The sequence below is a fragment of the Dama dama genome, chromosome 23 (genome assembly GCF_033118175.1).
Source record: "Dama dama isolate Ldn47 chromosome 23, ASM3311817v1, whole genome shotgun sequence".
NCBI classification, from domain to species: domain Eukaryota; kingdom Metazoa; phylum Chordata; class Mammalia; order Artiodactyla; family Cervidae; genus Dama; species Dama dama.
The window spans coordinates 39,774,101-39,797,999 of record NC_083703.1 but is presented as its reverse complement, the minus strand read 5'-3'; the positions used below and the strand labels follow the sequence as shown (position 1 = coordinate 39,797,999).

The 23,899-nt window shown below is 43.6% G+C and overlaps 1 protein-coding gene and 1 non-coding gene across 6 annotated transcripts in view; one reads left to right on the top strand and one right to left on the bottom strand.

The window, feature by feature from the left end:
* RIN2 (Ras and Rab interactor 2) overlaps positions 1 to 23,899 on the bottom strand; it is a 212,378-nt gene that overhangs the window by 185,495 nt on the left and 2,984 nt on the right. The window contains exon 2 of one of the 5 annotated variants that reach the window (XM_061126432.1): positions 23,304 to 23,476. The exons of 3 other annotated variants lie outside the window; for them this stretch is intronic. The gene's annotated coding sequence lies outside the window, so the exon portion shown is untranslated. Of the gene's footprint in view, positions 1 to 23,303; positions 23,477 to 23,899 lie in introns of those variants that run through there. One more of the 5 variants, XM_061126441.1, reaches the window with a different exon arrangement.
* Positions 18,465 to 18,533, top strand: TRNAA-UGC (transfer RNA alanine (anticodon UGC)). Its single transcript has one exon. It is a non-coding gene; the product is annotated as a tRNA-Ala (tRNA).

Genomic DNA, 23,899 nt, shown 5'->3' with positions numbered 1-23,899 from the left:
CTGGGATCCTCGTTGGCCCTGGGAGGACTGGGGATGGAAGTGGATAGGCAGCCCAGGAAAGGGCCTGGACCACGGGGAGGAGGGGGCTTCCACTGTACAATGAAAACAGCAGAGCTACTGAACCCTGTTGCAGGGTGGGCTGCTGGAGGTGGAAGGGCCTCTTAAGGCAAATAATGAAGACCTGAACTATGGACTACGACCTTGAACTAGGCAAGATGGTACCAGACACCAGAGCTGTTACGGAAGGCTGCTGCTGAATATGAGGAAGCTCTAACAGGCCCCCAGAGAGGACAAGGAAGCCTCGAGAAGCAGCTGGTGTGGGCGGGTGGAGGATTAGTACATTTTTAGATAAGCTGAGTCTAAGTTGAAAAGTCCAGCGCTAGTTGAAATATTAAGAGGAGTAAATGTGTGTTTCTGTTTCAGGACAGAAAGTCCCCTCCCAGCAAACCCACAGATATACATATCTGTGTATATCTCCACTCACAGATAGTGAGTGAAGGGAGAGTGGTCACAGCTGCCCTTGTGATCAACAAAGCCAGGAATCAAGTTTCCTGTGTGGGAAGCAGGCATCCTGACCGCTGGCCTTACTAAGACGAGAGGAATTGCCGGTGTGAGTGGGTGTAGGTGTTTTTTTTTTTTAATATAATTTTTTTATTAGAGTATCAGTTCGGTTCAGTTCAGTCACTCAGTCATATCCAACTCTTTGTGACCCTATGGACTGCAGCACGCCAGGCCTCCCTGTCCATCTGGGAGTAAACTCCCAGAGTTTACTCAAACTCATGTCCGTTGAGTCGGTGATGCCATCCAACCATCTCATCTTCTGTCATCCCCTTCTCCTCCTGCCTTAAATCTTTCCCAGCATCAGGGCTTTTTCAAATGAGTCAGTTCTTTGCACCAGGTGGCCAAAGTATTAGAGTTTCAGCTTCAGCATCAGTCCTTCCAAAGAATATCCAGGACTTATTTCCTTTCAGATTGACTGGTTTGATCTCCTTGCAGTCCCAGGAACTCTCAAGAGTCTTCTCCAACACAGTACGGTAGGTTCACAATGTAGTGATAATTTCTGCATGTACATATATCTCCTCTTTGGGGGATTTCCTTCCCATTTAGGTCACCACAGAGCACTGAGCAGAGTCCCCTGTGCTATGCAGTTATCATTAGTTATTTATTTTATACATATTAATGTATATATGTCAATATCACTTTTTCCAATTCACCCTACCACACCCCCCCCATTTATATATATATATATATATATATATACCCCCTTGGTATTATATATTCGTTCTCTATGTCTGTGTCCCTGTTTCTGCTTTGTAAACAAGATTGTCTGTACTTAATTTTTTCAGATTCCACGTAAATGCATTAATATATTTGCTTTTCTCTTTCTGACTTACTTCACTCTGTGTGATTCATTCTTTTTTGTGGCTGAGTAATATTCCATTTATATATGTACCACATCTTCTTTATCCATTTGTCTGTTGATGGACATTTAGCCTGTTTCCATGGGTCTATGATTATTTCACTTTTGGATGATTTGGTCTGAGGTTCCAGAGGGCAAGGGGTGGATTCTAGAGCATGGTGACTGCACCATTAGGAATGAAATCTCATCCCAGCCCTCTCTCTGAAGTCTCTTCTCTCTATCATGACCCAGGATATCAGACAAGTTGTTCACCATTCAGCCAATGCTGAAGCCGCCCAACCTTGGGCTTCATCAGAAAGCTTAAGGCTGGTACCCACGTTCTCAGTTCCTGCATTTATAAGGTTTATCACATTCAAGGACAAGGTCAACAATTCTCCCAAGAATTCTCGTGTCACTTACTTTTGCAAAAAGCAGTAGATATTTAAAGATCTAAAACTACAAAGAAGAAAACCACCTGAGGATAACTCAGTTCTTTTCCAGTGGAAAGGTCAGTTTACAAGGTACATTTAGACAGCAAACTAATTCTTCTTAAAAGAGACATGTTCTGGGGTTATTAACATCCTCTTTAAAAACCTTCCAAAACAAAACTACTGAAAAAGGCGCCAGTAGTAAAGAACCCACCTGCCAATGCAGGAGATGTAAGATATACGGATTTGATCCCTGGGTTGAGAAGATCCCCCGGAGAAGGGAATGACAACCCACTCCAGTATTCTCTCCTGCAAAATTCCAAGGACAGAGTCTGGCGGGCTGCAGTCCATAGGATCGCAGAGTCAGACGTGACAGAGCAACAGAGCATGCACAAACACACACCCACCCACACACAAGGTATTAGGCTAGTTACTCCTCCTCTAACAGTCCTTTCTTCTGACACTATTCATTCTGGATATCCATCAATGCATAACAAATCACACAAGACTTGGTGGCTGAAAACAACCAGCATTTTATTATCTGGTTTGCGAGGGTCTGGAATTCAGGTAGGGCTTCACTGAGTGGTTCTGGCTGAGTCCTGAATGGGACTGCAGCCGGAGAAGAAAGCAGCTGGAACAAAGCTGGAGTTGGGGGGAGCAGCCAGGCATCTTTCTCTTACTTCTTGTAGGTTCAGACCATGCAGTCTCTTCCCTCGGACTAGTCTGGGCTTCCTCACAGCATGGCGGTCTCAGAATATCCCGAGGACAAGGTGGAGAAAGCATCACCTTTTCCAACTCATCCCCTAAGGTAATACAGTGTTATTTCTGCCACATTCTACTGGTTACAAGCGAGACTCAAACCTGCTGCTGCTGCTAAGTCACTTCAGTCGTGTCCGACTCTGTGCGACCCCATAGACGGCAGCCCACCAGGCTCCCCCGTCCCTGGGACTCTCCAGCCAAGAACACTGGAGTGGGTTGCCATTTCCTTCTCCAATGCATGAAAGTGAAAAGTGAAAGTGAAGTCGCTCAGTCGTGTCCAACTCCTAGTGACCCCATGGACTGCAGTCCACCAGCCTCCTCTGTCCATGGGATTTCCAGGCAAGAGTACTGGAGTGGGGTTCCATTGCCTTCTCCAAGACTCAAACCTAGCCAGATGCAAAAAGAAGAGAGTAGAGTTCACCCCTGAATGGGGTGGGAGGACAAAGAGAACAGGCACAATGGTGATGATGCTGTGTCTGTCTTTAGAGAAATACAGTCTCCCCCAGCCTAGAGTTGGCTTGTACAACAGATGTCTCATTTAAGGAAGCCATGGACAGTCTCTTTTTCTAGGTATGTAAACCAGACAAAACATTTCTAAGCTGCTTTTAAAACAGAGGAAGGGAAGAAAACATCAAATCTGTTGAGTTGTTTTTTTTTTTTTTTAGCCTATATGCAACTTTAATTTAAGCTCCAATACTTTGGTCACCTGATGCGAAGAGCTGACTCATTAGAAAAGACCCTTATGCTGGGAAAGATTGAAGGCAGGAGGAGAAGGGGACGACAGAGGATGAGATAGTTGGATGGCATCACCAACTCAATGGACATAAGTTTTAGTAAACTCCTGGAGATGGTGAAGGACAGGGAAGTCTGGCATGCTGCAGTCCATGAGGTCACAAAGAGTCGGACACAACTGAGCGACTGAACAATAATAACAACAGCAAATGCAACTTTAAAGAATATAACACATGGAAAGTACTTTGTGAACTATAAAATACAGCCTAACTTGTGGTCATTCAAAGCAATTTAGAAACGTCTCTGAAGTTCTATCTCTCTGAAATTGTGATATATTATTAATGGAGATGACACTCTCCTTGGCAAGTTTTATCTACTTAACAAATACCACTTGAGCCACCCTAGGAAAGTATTTGGGTAATTCTTAGAGTCTTTTTTTAATAGAGAACTTGGAAAGTAAAAACCATCACCAAGACTAGCCTTATAAACTGTTTCTCCTTGGAAGAGGCAGTAAGTACAGCTGTGGGCAAGGAATGTTTGCCTTGGGCTGCGGTTTAGGGAAGAAAGGACAACAAAGTAGGTGCCAGGTGACCGGTCACTCTGCTCTCTCTGGAAGGGATGGTCCCAGGGACAACATAAATCCATTCACGGAAGCTGAGGTTTATTTCTTCTTCTAGGTTCAGCCAACTCTCATTTCACATCTTTCTGGGTTTTGTCCATTTTAGCTCTTATTTTTAAAAATATCTTCGATTCAAGGTTGACATATATAAACATACATGTGACAAATTTACATGTATGACAGCCTTGAATCAAGAATTTATAAAAAGAAAATGCTTACCTCAGGATATTTAATAATGTTGGAACTCTGTTTGCTATTATCTTCTGTTTGGGGGTGTGTAGATGTGTTTATGGAGAAGGAAATGGCAACCCATTCCAGTATTCTTGCCTGGAGAATCCCATGGACAGAGAAGCCTGGCAGGCTACAGTCCATGGGGTCGCAAGAGTCGAACACAACTTGGCGACTAAACCACCACCACCAGATGTGTTTAGAGAGGGGTGAATATTTATCCCCTGAAGTGTTTTGATTCCCAAACTGTTTTCTTCTGATCACAGCTCTGCGCGTGCAATGCCTGCCGCGTTCTGTTCTTTTTGTAATGGATTTTCTTTCCTGGACCAGCAGTGAGCAGGTAGACAGGGGCCTCGGGTGGCTAACGAGGTTTCTCGAGTCACACGCGCCCTCTGCTGTTGATGTGGTGAAGTGCACTTTCTTTATTGCACGGAGCGCTTCTGGGCGATTCTAGTCTGCTTTTACAATACTCTTCTTTTTTTTTTAAAATCTCTGCAGGACTCCTCCAATTTTACCCCAATCGCTGTACTTTCTACACATCATCTACAAGAGGCAATGGTCTTTCGGGGTTCCCTTCCTTCTGTTTTGAAGCCTCGGGTCCCACATGCATTCCAATATTTCTACCCAGGACAGAACTTGTCTTTCTAGGGGTGATGTTGACTGGTTTGGGTCACCCCACACTCCCGAGAGTCCTGTCCTTTGCTCCAGATTTTCTCTGCTGTCTCTGCCCAGTGCTCCTGACAGGGATGGGCTCAGAGACGCCTGGCTGGACTTGGGTGTTTATCTCATTACTCACAGGAAGTCCTCCCCCAGTTTCAAACCCCACTTACTAACTCTGTGACTTGGGACAAGCTCACTTAACTTCTCAGAGCCTGTGTTTACTTGCCTGTAAAATGGAATCAAGGCACTCATTTCACAACACTGTTCAGGGACCCTGAATGGAGTGACGTCCATAAAGTTTCCAGCATAGTCGGGCCTGTTTTTCTTTTAATCACAGCCTTTTCAAAAATTCTCATCAGAAAAGTTCTATTTAACTCAGACCTTTTTTTTTTTTTTAATCATAACCACCCTTGGAAAAACCAAAAAATGACAACTAGGAGCAAAACTATTTCTTTTAGTTCCCTGAATCCAGTTCCTCTGGGATCATTGTTATTCTCAGGCTTTTTAAATGTAACATTGTCCTCTGTGATTTCAAGAGCAAAACGAGCAACATGATGCTGTTTGGTTTTCTGCATTTTGTTGTTGTTGTTGTTATTTAATTTGAAAAAAATAGAAAAAAATCAGTTTGACATTAAAGTAGCCAACAGACTAGAAGCAACAAACTCTCAAAACAAAACACCAAATGGCCAAAAATAAGTCAGTCTTAGAAGTACAATTTACAAAATCGCATATCTCATAAAAACAAAAACATGAAATGCTTTTCCTTCTAGATTAGACTGTTTTCTCTCCAGAAAGAGGAGAAAAAAGCAACCAGTGATGTGAGATTAAAATGAAACATAACTGTTATCCATCCCAGCAACAGGCTTCCCAGGTGGCTCAGTGGTAAAGAATCTGCCTGCTGATGCAGGAGACTCAAGTTCGATCCCTGGATTGGGAAGATCCCGGGGAGGAGGAAATGGCAACCCACTCTAGCATTCTCGCCTGAGAAATCCTATAGACAGAGGAGCCTGGCGGGCTATAGTCCACGGAGTCACAAGGGATCAGACATGACCGAGTAACTGAGTGCACGCGTGCGTGCACACACACACACACACCCCAGAAACACCTAAAGAAATGACCCACAGGGCATCAGATGTGGAGTGTGTGAGTTGTAAAAACTTGGGCACATAATTTAACTTCTCTAGGACTCAGTTTCCCCTTCTGAAAGTTAGGTGCTATGAGTCAGCAATTTCGGGGTCTTTTGCTATCTGAAGTTCTTTGTCTATATAAATGCTCATGCAAATTTAATTCTCCATCTTGTCTGAATACCAATATTGCACCTTTTTTATAACACCTGTCAGGGAAGAACATTCATGTAGATAAGTCACAAATTTGTAAATGCCCGGGGCAGTAATACCCCCTGCATTTCTAAAGTTGTCTCTTTAGAAGATAAAGTCTCAAAGGAGACTTCATTTTTCCTCCCCCCCAAAAATAAAAATCTACTCAGCAACATCTCAGAGACACGATTTTTTTCTTTTCATTGAAAAGATAGCTTCTATAGTATGATTTGCCTTTCTGGGAATTTCATTCTATTTGCAGGAAAATAATACCCCGTAAGACTGTATTGTAGCACATGTCACTCATAATCAGAGATTCGCTCCCAATATTCAATTATGTTTTTGTCTGTTTTTAAGAGTGAAATCTGACTTTAAAAAAAAAAAAAACTAAAGGCCTGGGGATGTCGCAAAGCAAGGCTTTGCTCTCCTTGAGCATCTTCTTTGCTTATTCACAGTATTCTTAAGTCCATGTGGAATGACAACTGCACCAGAGCCATGAAAGATTTCGTGCGAATAGGAAATCCCCCATCACAAAGAAGGCTGATTCTCAGCTGGACACAGACGCAAAGTTAGAGAAAAACACTGGCAAATGTTCCTGCTGCGAGTCAAGATGCTGCAGTTTCATATCTAGCTGACAATTTATAAAAGCCTCTTTAATCCCCATAGTGTCATTTTAAGGTAACTGGAATGCAGGATTTAAAATTTCGTGTGCAGAAGTGAAAACCATGTGAAGACAGCAGAGCTCAGGTTTCAAACCACCTTTTCCCCGGTGGCACTGGGCTCCCTCACCCTGGCTCTGTACTGGGGCAGAGAGCCAGCAGATAGGTGAGCAGCAACCCACAGGCAGGAGGGGCCATGTGAGGTGGGGATGGGGAACGGCTCCCTGGGCTTAGAAGGGAAGCAGGTGTGTGGACCTGGCCACCAGTGTGGGGGTCAGCCCCACTCCCGGAGGTACAGCTCAATCAGAGCTCCAGCCCCCTCGTCATCAGCGTCCTTCCCTTACCAGCTTCACCAGGATTTCCACAGCCTCTGCCTGCATCCTCAGTCCTTTTAAAGGCTCTGCATGTAAACAGAATGAACAAACAAAAAAACCCCAAACCCTCTGCCATTAGTGATGGAGAAAGGAGGATTAAAAAGCACTCTCTCTTGCTTCTAAGATCAGAATTAAGGGTGCCCGTTTTCACCACTTCTATTCAACAAAGTACTGGAAGCCCTAGCCAAAGCAATCAGGCAAGGAAAAAAATAAAAGGTACCCACTGGAAAGAAAAGAGAAATCTCTGTTCAGAGATCACATAATCTTATATGTTAGAAGATCCTGAATATTCTGCAAACAATGAGAACTCAGAAAGAATCCAGCAAAGTTGCAGTGTACAAAGTCAACACACAAAAATCAGTTGTGTTTACAAAAAGTAAATTAAGAAAAGAGTTCCACTTACAATCACATTAGAAAGAATATAATATGTAGGAAAAAATTTAAATTTTGCCAAGGGGGCAAAAGATATACACCAAAAACTAGAAAATGTTGCTGAAAGAAATTAAGACACAAATAAAGGGGAAGACAGCCACTGTTTATGGACCGGGAGATTTCATATTGTTAAGACATCAATACTAACCAGATGAAAGGCAATCCCTAAGAAAACACCAATGCCATCTTTTTGCAAAAATCGAAAAATTCATCCTAGAATTCATATAGAATCTCCAGAAACCTTGAATAGCCAAAACAACCTTGAGAAAGAACAAAGTTGGAAGACTCACACTTCCTGATTTCAAAACATACTATAAAGCTACAGCATAAAGACATAAAGACAGACATGAAGACCAACAGATTAGAACAGAAAGCCCCCAAATAAACCCATGCATATATGGTGAAATAATTTTTAATATGGGTGCCAAGATGGTTCAATGAGGAAAGTCCTTACAACAAAGACCTTTGACTTTCCTAGCACAAAGACTCAGTGCTAGGAAAACTGGATATCCACATGCCAAAGAATGCAGTTGGCCCCTTAACTTATACCATATACAAAAATTAACTCAAAACAGGTCAAAGACTGAAGTGTAAAAGCTAAAATTATGAAACTCTTGGAAGAAAATAGAAGAGAAAAACTTCAAGATACTGAGTCTGGCAATGATTTCTTGGTATGACACCAAAAGCAGAGACAACAGGAAAAAAAATAGATAAATTGGACTACATCAAAATTAAAAACATGTGTGCCTGAAAGGACACAAGCAATTAAGTGAAAAAGCAACTCAAAGAATGGGAGAAAATATTTACAAAGCATCTATCTGATAAAGGATTAACATCCAGAATACAGAGAGAACTTCTACAACTCAATAACAAAAACAAACAACTAGGTTTAAAAATGGCAAAAGGCTTGGGTAAATATTTGTCCAAAGAAGATATACAAGTGGCTAACAAATAAAAAGATGCTCCATGTAACTAACCATTAGAGAAAGGCAAATCAAAACCACGAAGAGACACTGTCATCTATTAGAATGACTATTATCCCCCCTCCCCCAAAAAACCCCACAAAAAACAAAATAACAAGTGTTAGCAAAGACGTGGAATAACTGGAACCCTTGTGAACTCTTGGTGGGAATGCAAAATGGTGCAGCTGCTATGGAAAGCAGTAGGGCAGTTCCTCAAGAAATTAAAGAATTACCATAGAATTACCATATTATCTGTGGTAATAGAATATCTTTGGTAATAGAATTACCATATTATCTAGCAATTCCACTTCTGAGTAAACACCCCTAAAAACTGAAGACAAATATCTCTTCTTAAAGAGATATTTGAACATGCATGTTCATAGATGCATTATTTACAATAGTCAAAAGGCAGAAGCAACCCAAGTGTCCACTGATAGATGAATGGATAAACAAAATATGGTATTATATACAATGGACTACTATCAGCCTTTAAAAAGTAGGAAATTCTGACACATGCTACAATATGGTTGAACTTTGAGGACATGATGCTAAGTGAAATAAGCCAGTAATTCATGTGGTAAATACACAGTGTTATTTATGCTATATGAAGTAGGCTGATAAACAAGACAAAGACTGTAGTATTCTACTTATACGCAGTACCTAGAGTTGTTAAAATCAGAGACAAAAAGTAGAATGGTGAATGCCAGGAGCTGGAGGGAGAGGAATGGGGAGTCACTGTTTATTGGGTATTTCAGTTTGGAAAGATATGAAGAGTTCTGCGGATGGATGGTGCTGAGGACTGTGCAAAACTCTGAATGTACTTAATGCCGCTGAACCATGCCCTTAAAATGGTTAGAATGGTAAATTCTGTTATATATACTGGAGTGGGTAGCCTTTCCCTTCTCCAGGGGATCTTCCTAACCCAGGGATCGAACCCAGGTTTCCCGCATTGCAGGCGGATTCTTTACCAGCTGAACCACCAGGGATACTGGAGTGGGTAGCCTATCCCTTCTCCAGTGAATCTTCCCAACCCAGGAATCGAGCTGGGGTCTCCCGAATTGAAGGCGGATTCTTTACCAACTGAGCTATAAGGGAAGCCCAAATTCTGTTATATTTCACAACTAAAAGAGAAGGAAAAGCTACAACCAGTTGGTTAGCTGAAATGATGAGAATTTGGCAGTCCACCAGCAACCCAGCCTTACAAATAAAACGAGAAGACAGTCGAAGGCAGGGTGGGTCGGGGGTGGGGCAGTGCACCTGGACCCTCACCCCACCACCTCCTCCCTTCACTCCCTTTCCTAGTTCATCAACTCGCTGCAAAAAAATTAACGGTAGACTTTAGGGCACAGAAAAGACAGAAGCTTGAGAACACCTAGGAAACTGTTTAATGAACTATAAACATCACAAAAATATTTGTGTATTTCTATTTCAGAAGGAAATTGTGCAACCAGATTTCTTGGGTATTTCTCTACAGCCATGGGTGGGGGGAAGGATCAGATAACGGTGGTGGGGTGGGGGGGCGGTCAGAGGTCACAGGCTCCTGGAGGCACCGAGTCCCACATCCACCCACACCCTCCATCATGAGACAGAAAGTTCCTCAGCCGGCTGACTCTTGAGAATCAGGCTCTGTCCATGGACGCACCTGGGGCCATGCTGTCCAGCCCCCATTAGCTTGACCTTGAGCAGGTCAGGTCACTGGTGCCACCCCAGCCTCCGCCTTCCCCATGTCAAACAGGTACAAGAAGCCTACCCATCTTTAGGACTGGCAGCAGCAGACCTGATAAGACAGCACACAGACTGTGCAGACTCAGTAAAGGTCAGTTCTCACCAGGACTCCCAGGATGGTCAGCCCTCAGGATTCTATCGACAGGCTCCTGCCAAAATCAAGTGATTTCTTCCGTCTCAATGGAGAAGTCTTCAGCCTTTCTCCATCAGACTCGGAAACCCTGAACCCTGTGTTAGAGGGCGCCACATGTGAAAGTTCTGAGTCCCAACTACCCAAGGGGCTCTGTCTGCGGGGAAAACAAGCACCTAAGAGAAATGAACCAGCATCATCCCTTGAGCTGAAACATTTTCAACCTGTGCATGTCTCAGATACTTTATTTTTGACTGCACTTTGATGCGGCACATGGGGGCTTCTGGGATCTTAGTTCCCTGACCAGACATCAAACCTGCACCCTCTGCATTGGAAGGCAGATTCCCAACCACTGGACTGCCAAGGTAGTCCCCCCCTCCCATATACATTCAGTCCTCTCCAGATTACTTATGATAGCTAATATAAGGGAAACAGTTATAAATACAAAGTAAATGCTACAAACCAGTTACTGTGTGCTAAGTCGCTTCAGTTGTGTCCAACTCTTTGTAATCCCATGGACTGTAGCCTGCCAGGCTTCTCTGTCCATGGGATTTTCCAGGCAAGAATACCATTTCCTTCTCCAGGGAATCTCTCCCACCCAGGGATTGATCCCAAACCTCTTACGTCTTCTGTATTAGCATTGGCAGGCAAGTTCTTTACACTGGCGCCACCTGGGAAGCCCAAATAGTTGCTGGTACACAGCAGATTCAAGTGCTTGTTTTGGGGGAGTTTCTGGAATTCTTTTTTTTTTAATGTTTCGATCCAGTTGGTTGAATCCAGAAATGCAGAACCAGCAGATTAGAGGGCAACAATAGCATCCTCCTCCTCACAAGATATGAAGATGACCTGGATGGGGGCGATGGCCAGGAAGACTCAGAGAAACACAAAATGGGTACCACACCTGTTCATTTCAGGGCCTGACCCATGGTACTCAATAGCACTTTGAAAGAATGCAAGGGTTTCATTCCCTTCTAACCTCTTTTCTAAGATAGGAATGCTTTTCTCCGGGCACTTCCAAATCCTTCACACGCCACGGTAGCAGCACACCTGGGGCCAGTGGGTGGGTGGGGGGGGCGTGGGTAATGGTTTTTTCTGCCCAAATATTCCTCTCCATCTTCTGCAATCTTGGACTTCTTGATCTTTTCCCCACTCCTCTACTTGAAAAAATATCACTTTATCACATGTTGCTCCAAGAAAAATACAATGTGCCCAGAGCACATTCCTGTCTGACTTCCTCTGGAAACACAAGTCAGGGTTGGTTCTACTGACCGCGAGTGTTGTCACCCATCTTCTTGAACAATCCCAAGGCTCTCTCCCGCTTCAGTGCCTGGCTCAGGGGGGCAGGGAGGGGCAAGGGATGCTGGAGCCGGTTCAGATGCAAGCTGAGTTCGGAAACCTGAGTTCTGCCCACATCAGTCTTCTGAGGGAAAAAAGAGTATAGAGATCTGCAGAGATCCCCAGCTCCTGCCCCGGCATGACAGCATGGGTTCCATGGGACAGAACCCCAGGCTTCCAACAAGGGAACCGCCAAGGTCATGGTGTTGGTCAGAGGGAAAGCAAGGGCAGGTTTGTGAGTTTTCTACAAAGCTAAATTTTTATATTTTTTAATAGGCTGTGATCAGCATCATTGTACTATCTAGGGATCTGAAAGTTTTGCTACACATTTCCCCAGTCAAGTCATTTGGTCTCTACCTATCCTGAGTCAGCAGAATGAAAAGCTGTGGTTCATTAATGGTCAGCCTCTCCAAGGACTCAGCATGTGGCGATCATTGAAACCACTGCAGTGGTTTAATGGACAGCACATCTCCAAACCAGCAGTCAAGACATCAGTCTGCCTGTCATTTCTTTAAGACTTCGCCTCCCATTCTCAGCTTCCATCCACTGCTGGGAGGGTGCTGAGAACTCCCTGCCCTGAGAACAAGGCAGGAAGGCAGGAGAGAGGCGATTCCTGTCGGGCACTTTGACCACAGAGTAACCACTCACTGCCGAGAATACCCAACTCCTGACCATGTGAGCTGGTCACACTTCCTGCTCATTTGATCAGTTTCCAACTTTACATCCTGCTATGGGTTGAATGATACCCCCCACCCCCGCCGCCAGAAAGATCAGTGGGAGACCTGATCCCCAACACTTCACTGAACGGGCCCCTTATTTGGAAATAGGGCCCATGAAAATTTCATCAGGTTAAGATGAGGTCTTTGGATGGTCCCTAGTCCAATATGACTGGGGTCCTTATAAAAAAGGGAAATGTGAACACACACATGTAAAGACAGGACCATGTGCAGACCCGGAGAAAGGACTCCATGGGAGGATGGGAGCGGAGACTGGAGGCTGAGAACTGCTTGACAGTTCCTCTCAACCAGAAGGCAGGAGAGGAATCCAGACTGTACCGTCCGTGGCACCTTCAGAGGGAGTCACGGCAGCCCCCAGAAATCTAACATACCTTAGTATTTTCACTAAAAGATGCTCTGGAGACATGACAGAATGCTGCTAAGAGCGTAGGTCCTGGCATTTGACAGACCTGGTTTGTATTTTGGCTTCTCCACATTTGTGCTGTGTGACCACACACAAGTTACTTAACCTCTCTGTGCCTTGGGTCTATGATCTGAAAAAAAGAGGGAAAATAAAACCACTTCCTGTGCCCCACAGGGACAATACATGAAGTAACCATCTCAAAGGCGCTCGCTGCCCCTGGTTGGTATGACCATCAGTTGGGATCCTGAAGCCCTTGCCAGGGGAAGCGCGTATCTCCCGTAGCCCATGGCGCACTCCATGGTCACACGGCCATGTGCTCAGGAAGGCCCCACTCTGGGCTTAATGCTCTGCTGACACTTTCTTGAAATTATTAATAAGTTTTGACCAGGGCCCTCATTTTCATTTTGCCTGGAGCCTCACAAATTATGTAGTGGTCCTGCCTGGCCCCTTCAGTCACATACATGAGTTGAAAGCTTGTGGTCCCCAGTGTGTGCAGGAGAGCATCCTCTGTAAGAGTGAAGTGACCTACCCACAGTAGGTCCTTTGCCAGGACCTACACCTTTTTTATCTTTAAGCATCTTTATCCCTCAGCCTGTTGCTCAAGTTTTTCTGGAGGCTGCATTCAAATATCCCAATGTCTTTCAGTTCAGTTCACTCAGTCATGTCTGACTCTTTGCGGCCCCATGGACTGCAGCACGCCAGGCTTCCCTGTCCATCACCAACTCCTGGAGCTTGCTCAAACTCATGTCCATTGAGTCGGTGATGCCATCCAACCATCTCATCCTCTGTCGTCCCCTTTTCCCCCTGCCCTCAATCCTCCCCAGCATCAGGGTCTTTTCAAATGACTCAGTTCTTTGCATCAGGTGGCCAAAGTATTGGAGTTACAGTTTCAACATCAGTCCTTCCAATGAACACCCAGGACTGATCTCCTTTAGGATGGACTGGTTGGATCTCCTTGCAGTCCAAAGGACTCTCAAGAGTCTTCTCCAACACCACAGCTCAAAAGCATCAATTGCTTCGGCCCTCAGCTTTCTTTATAGTCCAACTCACATCCATACATGACCACTAGAAAAACCATAGCTTTGACTAGACGGACCTCTGTTGGCAAAGTAATGTTTTTTAATATGCTGTCTTTTTAATAAGTCTTTTTAATATGCTATCTAGGTTGGTCATAGCTTTTCTTCCAAGGAGCAAGGGTCTTTTAATTTCATGGCTGCAGTCACCATCTGCAGTGATTTTTGGAGCCCAAGAAAGTCAAGTCTCTCACTGTTTCTATTGTTTCCCCATCTATTTGCCATGAAGTGATGGGACCAGATGTCATGATCTTAGTTTTCTGAATGTTGAGTTTTAAGCCAACTTTTTCACTCTCCTCTTTCACTTTCATCAAGAGGCTCTTTAGTTCTTCTTCATTTTCTGCCATAAAGGTGGGGTCATCTGCACATCTAAGGTTATTGATATTTTTCCCAGCAATCTTGATTCCAGCTTGTACTTCATCCAGCCCAGCATCTGGCATGATGTACTCTGTATATAAGTTAAATAAACAGGGTGACAATATACAGCCTTGATGTACTTCTTTCCCTATTTGGAACCAGTCTGCTATTCCATGTCCAGTTCTAACTGTTGCTTCTTGACCTGCATACAGGTTTCTCCGGAGGCAGGTCAGGTGGTCTAGTATTCTCATCTCTTGAAGAATTTTCCACAGTTTGTTGTGATTCACACAGTCAAAGGCTTTGGTGTAGTCAATAAAGCAGAAGTAGATGTTTTCTGGAACTCTCTTGCTTTTTCGATGATCAATGACTTTACCTCTATCTTAATTTGAGCATTACCTGTACTTATAATGTATTTAAGAAAAAAAAAAAATCTCTCTTGAGGAAACTTGTTCCAGGTTTGAGGAAAAAAATGAAGAGAAAGAGCTTTCATGGCTCATGTTCTTCCTGACTTCATGGCCTGAACCCCAGCACCCTGGGCTGGTGCTACTGAGAGAAGCTCCTACAGAAACTGGCAGGCTGCCTCACAACAGGCAAGCTTTTATTTTTAGCTCAAAGGGATATTTGGCCTCTTTAGTCACTGTGCCCAAGCCTTCAAGAATCTTTGTGCCTTAACTGTTTATGTCAACAAAGTTGTATTAAGTACCTGCTAGAGACAATGTGGAGAAAAGGGAGCCCTCCTACACTGCTGGTGAGAAAATGAATTGGTGCAAGCCCTATGGAGAACGGTATGGAGATTTCTCAAAAAACTAAAAATAAGAACTATTGTATATCCACTCTTGGGCATATACTCAGAGGAAAAAATGTAATTAAAAAAGACACATGTACCCCAGTTCTTTGCAGCACCATTTACTATAGTCAGGACATGGAAGCAATCTAAATGTCCATCAACAGATGAATGGATAAAGATGTGGTATATATACATAGTGGAATATTACTCAGTCATAAAAAGGAATGAAACTGGGTCATCTGTAGAGATGTGGATGGACCTAGAGTCTATCATACAGAGTTAAGTAAGTCAGAAAGAGAAAAATAAATATCATGTATTAGTGAATATGTCTGGAATCTAGAAAAATGGTACAGTTCAGTTCAGTTCAGTCACTCAGTCTTGTCCGACTCTTTGCAACCCCATGAACTGCAGCATGCCAGGCCTCTCTGTTCATCACCAACTCCCAGATCTTACCCAAACTCATGTCCATCGAGTCAGTGATGCCATCCAACCACCTCATCCTCTGTCATCCCCTTCTCCTCCTGCCTTCAATCTTTCCCAGCATCAGGGTCTTTTCCAATGAGTCAGCTCTTCGCATCAGGTGGACAAAGTATTGGAGTTTCAGCTTCAACATCAGTCCTTCCAATGAACACCCAGGACTGATTTCCTTTAGGATGGACTGGTTGGATCTCCTTGCAGTTCAAGGCACTCTCAAGAGTCTTCTCCAACACCACAGTTCAAAAGCATCCATTCTTCTGTGCTCAGCTTTCTTTATAGTCCAACACTCACATCCATACATGACTACTGGAAAAACCATAGCCTTGACTAGATGGACCTCTGTTGACAAAGTAATGTCTCTGCTTCTTAATATGCTGTCTAGGTTGGTCATAACTTTTCTTCCAAGGAGTAAGCGTCTTTTAATTTCATGGCTGCAATCACCATCTGCAGTGATTTTGGAGCCCAAAAAAATACAGTCAGCCACTGTTTCTGTTTCCCCATCTATTTCCCATGAAGTGATGGGACCGGATGCCATGATCTTAGTTTTCTGAATGTTTAGCTTTAAGCCAACCTTTTCACTCTCCTCTTTCACTTTCATCAAGAGGCTCTTTAGTTCTTCTTCGCTTTCTGCCATAAGGGTGGTGTCATCTGCACATCTGAGGTTACTGATGTTTCTCCCGGCAATCTTGATTTCAGCTGTGCTTCATCCAGTCCGGCATTTCTCACGATGTATTCTGCATATAAGTTAAATAAACAGGGTGACAATATACAGCCTTGACGTACTCCTTTTCCTATCGGAACCAGTCTGTTGTTTCATGTCCAGTTCTGTTGCTTCCTGACCCGCATACAGGTTTCTCAAGAGGCAGGTCAGGTGGTCTGGTATTCCCATCTCTTGAAGAATTTTCCATAGTTTGTTGTGATCCACACAGTCAAAGGCTTTGGCATAGTCAATAAAGCAGAAATAGATGTTTTCTGGAACTCTCTTGCTTTTTTGATGATCCAGAGGATGTTGACAATTTGATCTCTGGTTCCTCTGCCTTTTCTAAAACCAGCTTGAACATCTGGAAGTTCACAGTTCACGTATTGCTGAAGCCTGGCTTGGAGAATTTTGAGCATTACTTTACTAGCATGTGAGATGAGTACAACTGTATGGTAGTTTGAACATTCTTTGGCATGGCCTTTCTTAGGGATTGGAATGAAAACTGACCTTTTCCAGTCCTGTGGCCACTGCTGAGTTTTCCAAATTTGCTGGCATATTCAGTGCAGCACTTTCACAGCATCATCTTTCAGGATTTGAAATAGCTCAACTGGAATTCCATCACCTCCGCTAGCTTTGTTTGTAGTGATGCTTCCTAAGGCCCAGTTGACTTCACATTCCAGGATGTCTGGCTCTAGGTGAGTGATCACACCAGCGTGATTATCTGGATCATGAAGATCTTTTTTGTATAGTTCTTCTGTGTATTCTTGCCACCTCGTTTTCATATCTTCTGCTTCTGTTAGGTCCATACCATTTCTGTCCTTTATTGAGCCCATCTCTGCATGAAATGTCCCCTTGGTATCTCTAATTTTCTTGAAGAGATCTCTAGTTTTTCCCATTGTTTTCTTCTATTTCTTTGCACTGATCACTAAGGAAAATTTTCTTGTCTCTCCTTGCTATTCTTTTGAACTCTGCATTCAAATGGGAATTTCTTTTCTTTTCTCCTTTGCTTTTCTCTTCTCTTCTTTTCACAGCTATTTGCAAGGCCTCCTCAGACAGCCATTTTGCTTTTTTGCATTTCTTTTTCTTGGGGATGGTCCTGATCCCTGTCTCCTGTACAATGTCACGAACCTCCGTCCATAGTTCATCAGGCACTCTGTCTATCAGATGTAGTCCCTTAAATCTATTTCTCACTTCCACTGTATAATCATAAGGGATTTGACTTAGGTCATATCTAAATGGTCTAGTGGTTTTCCCCACTTTCTTCAAATTAAGTCTGAATTTAGCAATAAGGAGTTCATGATCTGAGCCACAGTCAACTCCCGGTCTTGTTTTTGCTGACAGTATAGAGCTTCTCCATCTTTGGTTGCAAAGAATATAATCAATCTGATTTTGGTATTGACCATCTGGTGTTGTCCATGTGTAGAGTTTTCTCTTGTGTTGTTAGAAGAGAGTGTTTGCTATGATCAGTGCATTCTCTTGGCAAAACTCTATTAGCCTTTGCCCTGCTTCATTCTGTACTCCAAGGCCAAATTTGCCTGTTACTCCAGGTGTTTCTTGACTTCCTACTTTTGCAAAAAATGGTACAGATGATCTTATTTGCGAATCAGAAATAGAAATACAGACATAGAAAACACACCAAAGAGGAAAGGGGTGGGGATGGGTGGAACGAATGGAGAGTTGGGATTGACGTAGATACACTGCTGCTGCTGCTAAGTCACATCAGTCATGTCCGACTCTGTGCGACCCCATAGACAGCAGCCCACCAGGCTCCCCCATCCCTGGGATTCTCCAGGCAAGAACACTGGAGTGGGTTGCCATTTCCTTCTCCAATGCATGAAAGGGAAAAGTGGAAGGGAAGTCGCTCAGTTGTGTCCGACTCTTAGCGACCCCATGGACCGCAGCCTACCAGGCTCCTCTGTCCATGGGATTTTCCAGGCAAGAGTACTGGAGTGTGGTATAGACTGCTATGTATCAAATAGAGAATGAATGAGAACCTACAGTACAGCGCAGGGAATGCTACTTGGTGCTCTGTGTTGATCTAATTGGGAAGGAAATTTAAAAAAGAGGGGATATATGAACTTACAGTTGATTCTCTTTGCTGTACAGCAGAAGCTAACACAACACTGTAAAGCAACTATACTCCAATAATTTTTTGTTTAAGTATCTGCTATAGATGTAGCTCAGTGGTAGAGCGCATGCTTTGCATGTATGAGGCCCCGGGTTCGATCCCCGGCATCTCCACTTGGACTTCCCTGGTGGCTCAGATGGTAAAGCATCTGCCTGCAATGCAGAAGACCCGGGTTCAGTCCCTGGGTTGGGAAGATCCCCTGGAGAAGGAAATGGCAACCCACTCCAGTACTCTTGCCTGGAAAATTCCATGGACAAAGGAGCATGGTAGGCTTCAGTCCATGGGTTGCAAAGAGTCAGACACGACTGAGCAACTTTGCTTTCGCTTTCTTTATAGATATGCCAGTGCTACTCTGGCAAAAACCAGACAAGCCCGCAACTTTCCCAGTGCATCTCAGATGCAAACAGATACTGGGAAGATGGACTGATAAATGGAGGACGCCTTGAGATCAATGGCTATGAACCCTTGACAAGCTTGTGGTTTTCCAGCCTGTCCGCCTTCCTGGGGCAGACATAGACCAGGGGATGGGTTCAGACAGGGGAGTCCCCTGAGAAAGACAACAACAGAATTCACGTGTATGCCAAAGAAGGGCTATCACCCTAGACCCTGAAACCCAAGCTGGGAAGGAGGCAGGTGAGGATGTGACATGAGCCAGGCACAGGGACGAGGTAGCAAGACCAGTGGATTGTCGAGCAGGGCAGGAGCTGAGCCAAAGCAACTCTACAGGAAAAACAAGGTTTCACATCTCATGGTCGAGACAGAGGACAAGGTGGATTGAGTCCCCTCACCAACGGCCACTGGTGGAACTCGTCTGTTGAATGTTGAATTCTTCTGAAAATGCTTTAGCTGTTACAGTGTTTGGCCCCTGCTTCTGTGCTGGGTCTTCATATGGTGTGTAAATACACTTAGTTCGTTTCGTATCTTGGTCCATTTTCCCAGCACTCACTAAAAAAATGTTTCCTCAAAGGCAGTTTTGTTAAATTAAATAACACACAAGTATAAGAACCTTTAGTTCAGTCAACCTTCAACAACTACGCTGCCATGCTTATTGATTTTTGTCTCTGTTTCTAGAATGATGTTTCATTTATAAAAGCATCAAAATCTCTGAGAATACAGTCTTGGTTCTCAAGTGAGGCTCTTTTTCTCTCTCCAGAAGAACTGAGTACAGCTTCCTCTGAAGCATTCCATTTTTTCCTCATTTTCTATGGGGGTGTACAGAGAATTCTTCAGTACAGTAAATACCAACTAAGACCCAGATGTTTAAATGCACTTATGGAAAAACAATGGTGAAAAAATGCTACTTTTTCATATATTCATTTTCTTTTACCATTAATGTTGACCATTTTTTTTTCTCTTGCAATTGTTATTTTAATGGTTTCTTGGTACTTACACTAAATGAAAAAAATACTGTAGGAAAGTAAGTCAGAAAGGGAAAAACAAATATCATATATTAACGCATATATATGGAATCTAGAAGGATGGTACTCATGAGCCTATTTGCAGATCAGTAATGGAGACACAGACATAGAGAACAGACTTGTGGACATGATTTGGGGAGGAGGAAGGAGAGGGTGGGATGTACCAAGAGTAATACAGAAGCATATATTACCATATGTAAACTAGATGGGAATTTGCTGTAAACTGGGGCTGGGTAACAATCTAGAGGAGTGATGGGGAAGCGGGAGGGAGGTCCAAGTGAGAGGGGACATGGGTAAACCTATGACTGATTCATGTTGATGTTTGGTAGAAAACAACACAATTAGTGAATACTGTAAAGCAATTACCCTTCAATTAAAAGTAAATAAATTTTAAAAAATACTGTAGGAAAAAACTAAGAAAGAGATTGATTTCCACCTTATATCAACACTTAAAATTAGATCTGATGATAGATCTCTTGAGATCTTAAGTCATAATGTTTAAAATCTCATCTCAGAAATATCTGTAAATGATGTGACGGACAAGGCCTTAATTTCCAAAATATACAAACAGCTCATACAACTCAACAACAACAAAAAAGAAACCCAATCCAACAATGGGCAGAAGACTTAAGCAGACATTTTTCCAAAGAAATACAGATGATCAACAGGCACATGAAAAGATGCTCAACATCACTAATCATGAGGGAAATGAAAGTCAAAACCACAATGAAGTACCACCTCACACCTGTCAGAATGGCCATCATCAAAAACAAAAGCAGATGTGGAGAAAAGAGAACCCCTTCTGCACTGTTGGTGGGAATGTCAACTGGTACAACCACCACAGAAACCAATACAGAGATATCTGAAAAAACTTACACTAGAACTGCCACGTGGTCAATTCCAATTCTGGATATTTATCCAAAGAAAATGAAAACAGGAATTTGAAAAGATATCTGCACCTCATGTTCACTGCAGCACTATTTACAATAGCCAAGATATAGAAAAAAACCTAGCTGTCCACTGATGGATGAACGGATAAAGATGTGCTACATATATACAATAGAGCATTATCTAGACATCATAAAGAGTGAAATCCTGCCATTTGCAAAAACATGAATGTACCTTAAGGGCATCCTACTAAGTGGAATAAGTCAGACAAAGAAAGACATACACCTTATAATTTCACTTATATGTGGAATCTTTAAAACACACACACACACAGCCAAGCTCATAGATAAAGAAGACAGACTGCTGGTTGCAGGTGCAGGGGGTAGGAACAGGAGATGAAATGGGTGAGGGTGGTCAAAAGGTGCAAACCTCCAGGTATAAAATAGGTAAGTTAGAGAACGCAGTGAACAGCATGCTGACTATAGTTAATAATACTGTATTGCATATTTGAAAGTTGCTAAGTGAAAGTCGCTCAGTTGCGTCCAACTCTTTGGGACCCCATGGACTGTACAGTCCATGGAATTCTCTAGGCCAGAATACTGAAGAGGGTAGCCTTTCCCTTCTCCAGGAGATCTTCCCAACCCAGAGATTGAACCCAGGTCTCCCACATTGCAGGTGGATTCTTTACCAGCTGAGCCACAAGGGAAGCCCAAGAATACTGGAGTGGGTTGCCATTCCCTTCTCCAGTGGATCTTCCCAACCCAGGAATTGAATCAGGGTCTCCTGCATTGCAGGCGGATTCTTTACCAATTGAGCTATCAAGGAAGTTGCTAAAATAGATCTTAAAAGTTTTCATCACACACACACAAATTCTGTAACTGTATAGTGACAGATGTTACCTAGACTTACAGTGATCACTTCACAATATAAATACTGAATCATTAAGCTACATACATGAAACTAATATAAAGTTGTTTGTTAGAAAAAAATTCACAAACTGGGGGTAGTCTGGGTCCTGGCCAGTCACAACAAGTTCTGGATGGTCCGACTTACCATCAATGCAGGCGCTTTCTCTTTCCTTCCAGGTCCCTGGACATGGGCCTCTAGGTTCTGCCTCGACCCTATTCTACTTATCCTGTGGCCTGTCCCTGGGTGAGTTCACCGACTGCCCCACTCTGGTCACCTCAGCATCCCAGTAACTCCCCAACTCTGGCTCTTCATTGACAATTTCTATCGAGGTAACATACAGGACTTTTAAACTCAACAGGTTAGAAGTCGCACTATTTCTTCCCCACTTCCTCCCTTGGCCACCTATGCAGAAGGACACACACACACTCACTCAGGAATACCCACTCCATCTGATAGGTCCATTTTTCTCAAAACATTCCTTTCCTTGACCTCTGTGACACCATCCTATTAAATACAGATCTCTAAAGGAGCCCACATATCTTCCAGTCTTTGGAATAACCTGTGAAACAAATCTGCAGACACATTTCCTTAGCACTGGAGACCTAGAAATGTCTCCATCCAAATGCAGATGGACGTTAAATTCACCCAGCCTGTCTTATCACAGTATCACCTTTCCCAAGGCTCCTCCTAGCCCACCTCTCTCCTCTGAATCCCTGAAATACACACTGGAATCCTCTCTTCAGCTCCTCTCTTAAATGCAATCAAGCCTGAAGAGCCAGGGGTACCAATGAGTGAAAAGTACATAACAGATTGCAGGCAAGCTCTGATTCAAAAACAACTGCAAACAATGGGTGTGTCTGCATTGGGGGCTTCTAAGGCATTGTCTGGGGAGGCTAGGTGAGCTCTCTCTGCCTGCTTAGCGCAGCCCAGAGAGCCCGCTTGCTAGGGCCTGTTTGCATTGCCAACCGAAGTCCTCCAGGTCCCTCAGACCCGATCACACCCGGGGGCAGGGTGGGGGTGGGGGACTAATTCATGTTAATCAGATGCATGCATGCACAAACGCTAAGTTACTTCAGTCCTGTCGGACTCTTTGAGACCCCATGGACTACTGTAGCCCACCAAGCTCCTCTGTCCACGGGATTCTCTAAGTAAGAATACTGGAATGGGTTGCCATTCCCTCCTCCAGGGGATCCTTCTGATTCCGCAGAGATCAAACCCACGTCTCTGATGTCTCCTGCATTGGCAGGTGGGTTCTTTTACCCAACTAGTACCACCTGGGAAGCCCAATCAGGTGCATAGAAGCTGGCAAGCCAACAATTCACTCTAAATTTACAAGGGGGGATCACTGTGCCTTTTAAATGTCCAGAACATATATTTTCACTCTTCTGCGCACTAGTGTTCCTTGAACACTGCCTAGATGTTAGGAGGTTTTGCATGAACTAAGCAATTTCCCCAAGTGGACTCCTTAAGAAAGCTGGATCCAGAAGATGCTTCCAGAAGATGAAGATGCTAAACTTTCCATATTATGGAGTCATCCTAAAGAACCCCAATGCACATAATAATAATAATGGCACTGAAAAGTCCTGCAGTGGAAAACCTACTTAACCTTCTTATTTCTCTAAGACATTTTACCCCTGTGACTCTGTAGTAATTTCTCTGAAAAAGTACCTCTGAACACACCACTGTGTAAATTCTATTCTGGATGTACACTTCATGGTGTGTGTGTATCTGAGTCCGGCCACCTCCAGCAAGTCAGCAGTGGTTCAGCAAAATGAGTACTGGGCCTGGGGCTCTGCTTCCAACTTTGGTGCTTTGACCTGTCCAGGCCTCTGTTTTCGCACCTACCAAATGGAATTATTAGTGTTGTTGTGACAAACAACTGTGATGTTATCTGGAAAACCATTTTATAAAGCAGTATAATAATATGATTATCTGCCAAGGATATACTTATTGCTCTGAAACTCCTCCAAATGCTTTTTACAGAAGGATGCTGCTGCTGCTGCTGCTAAGTCGCTTCAGTCGTGTCTGACTCTGTGCGACCCCATAGACAGCAGCCTACCAGGTTTCTCCATCCATGGGATTTTCCAGGCAAGAGAACTGGAGTGGGGTGCCATTGCCTTCTCTGTTACAGATACTTCTGTTCATTCTTTCAACACTCATTCCTGAAGTGTTAGGCAGTAAGAGCTTGGAGCTGGCTTTCACCCTTAGGAAGTTCAGACAGGGGTTGAGCAGAGGCCACTGAATTCTGCTCAAAAGTAACTGCT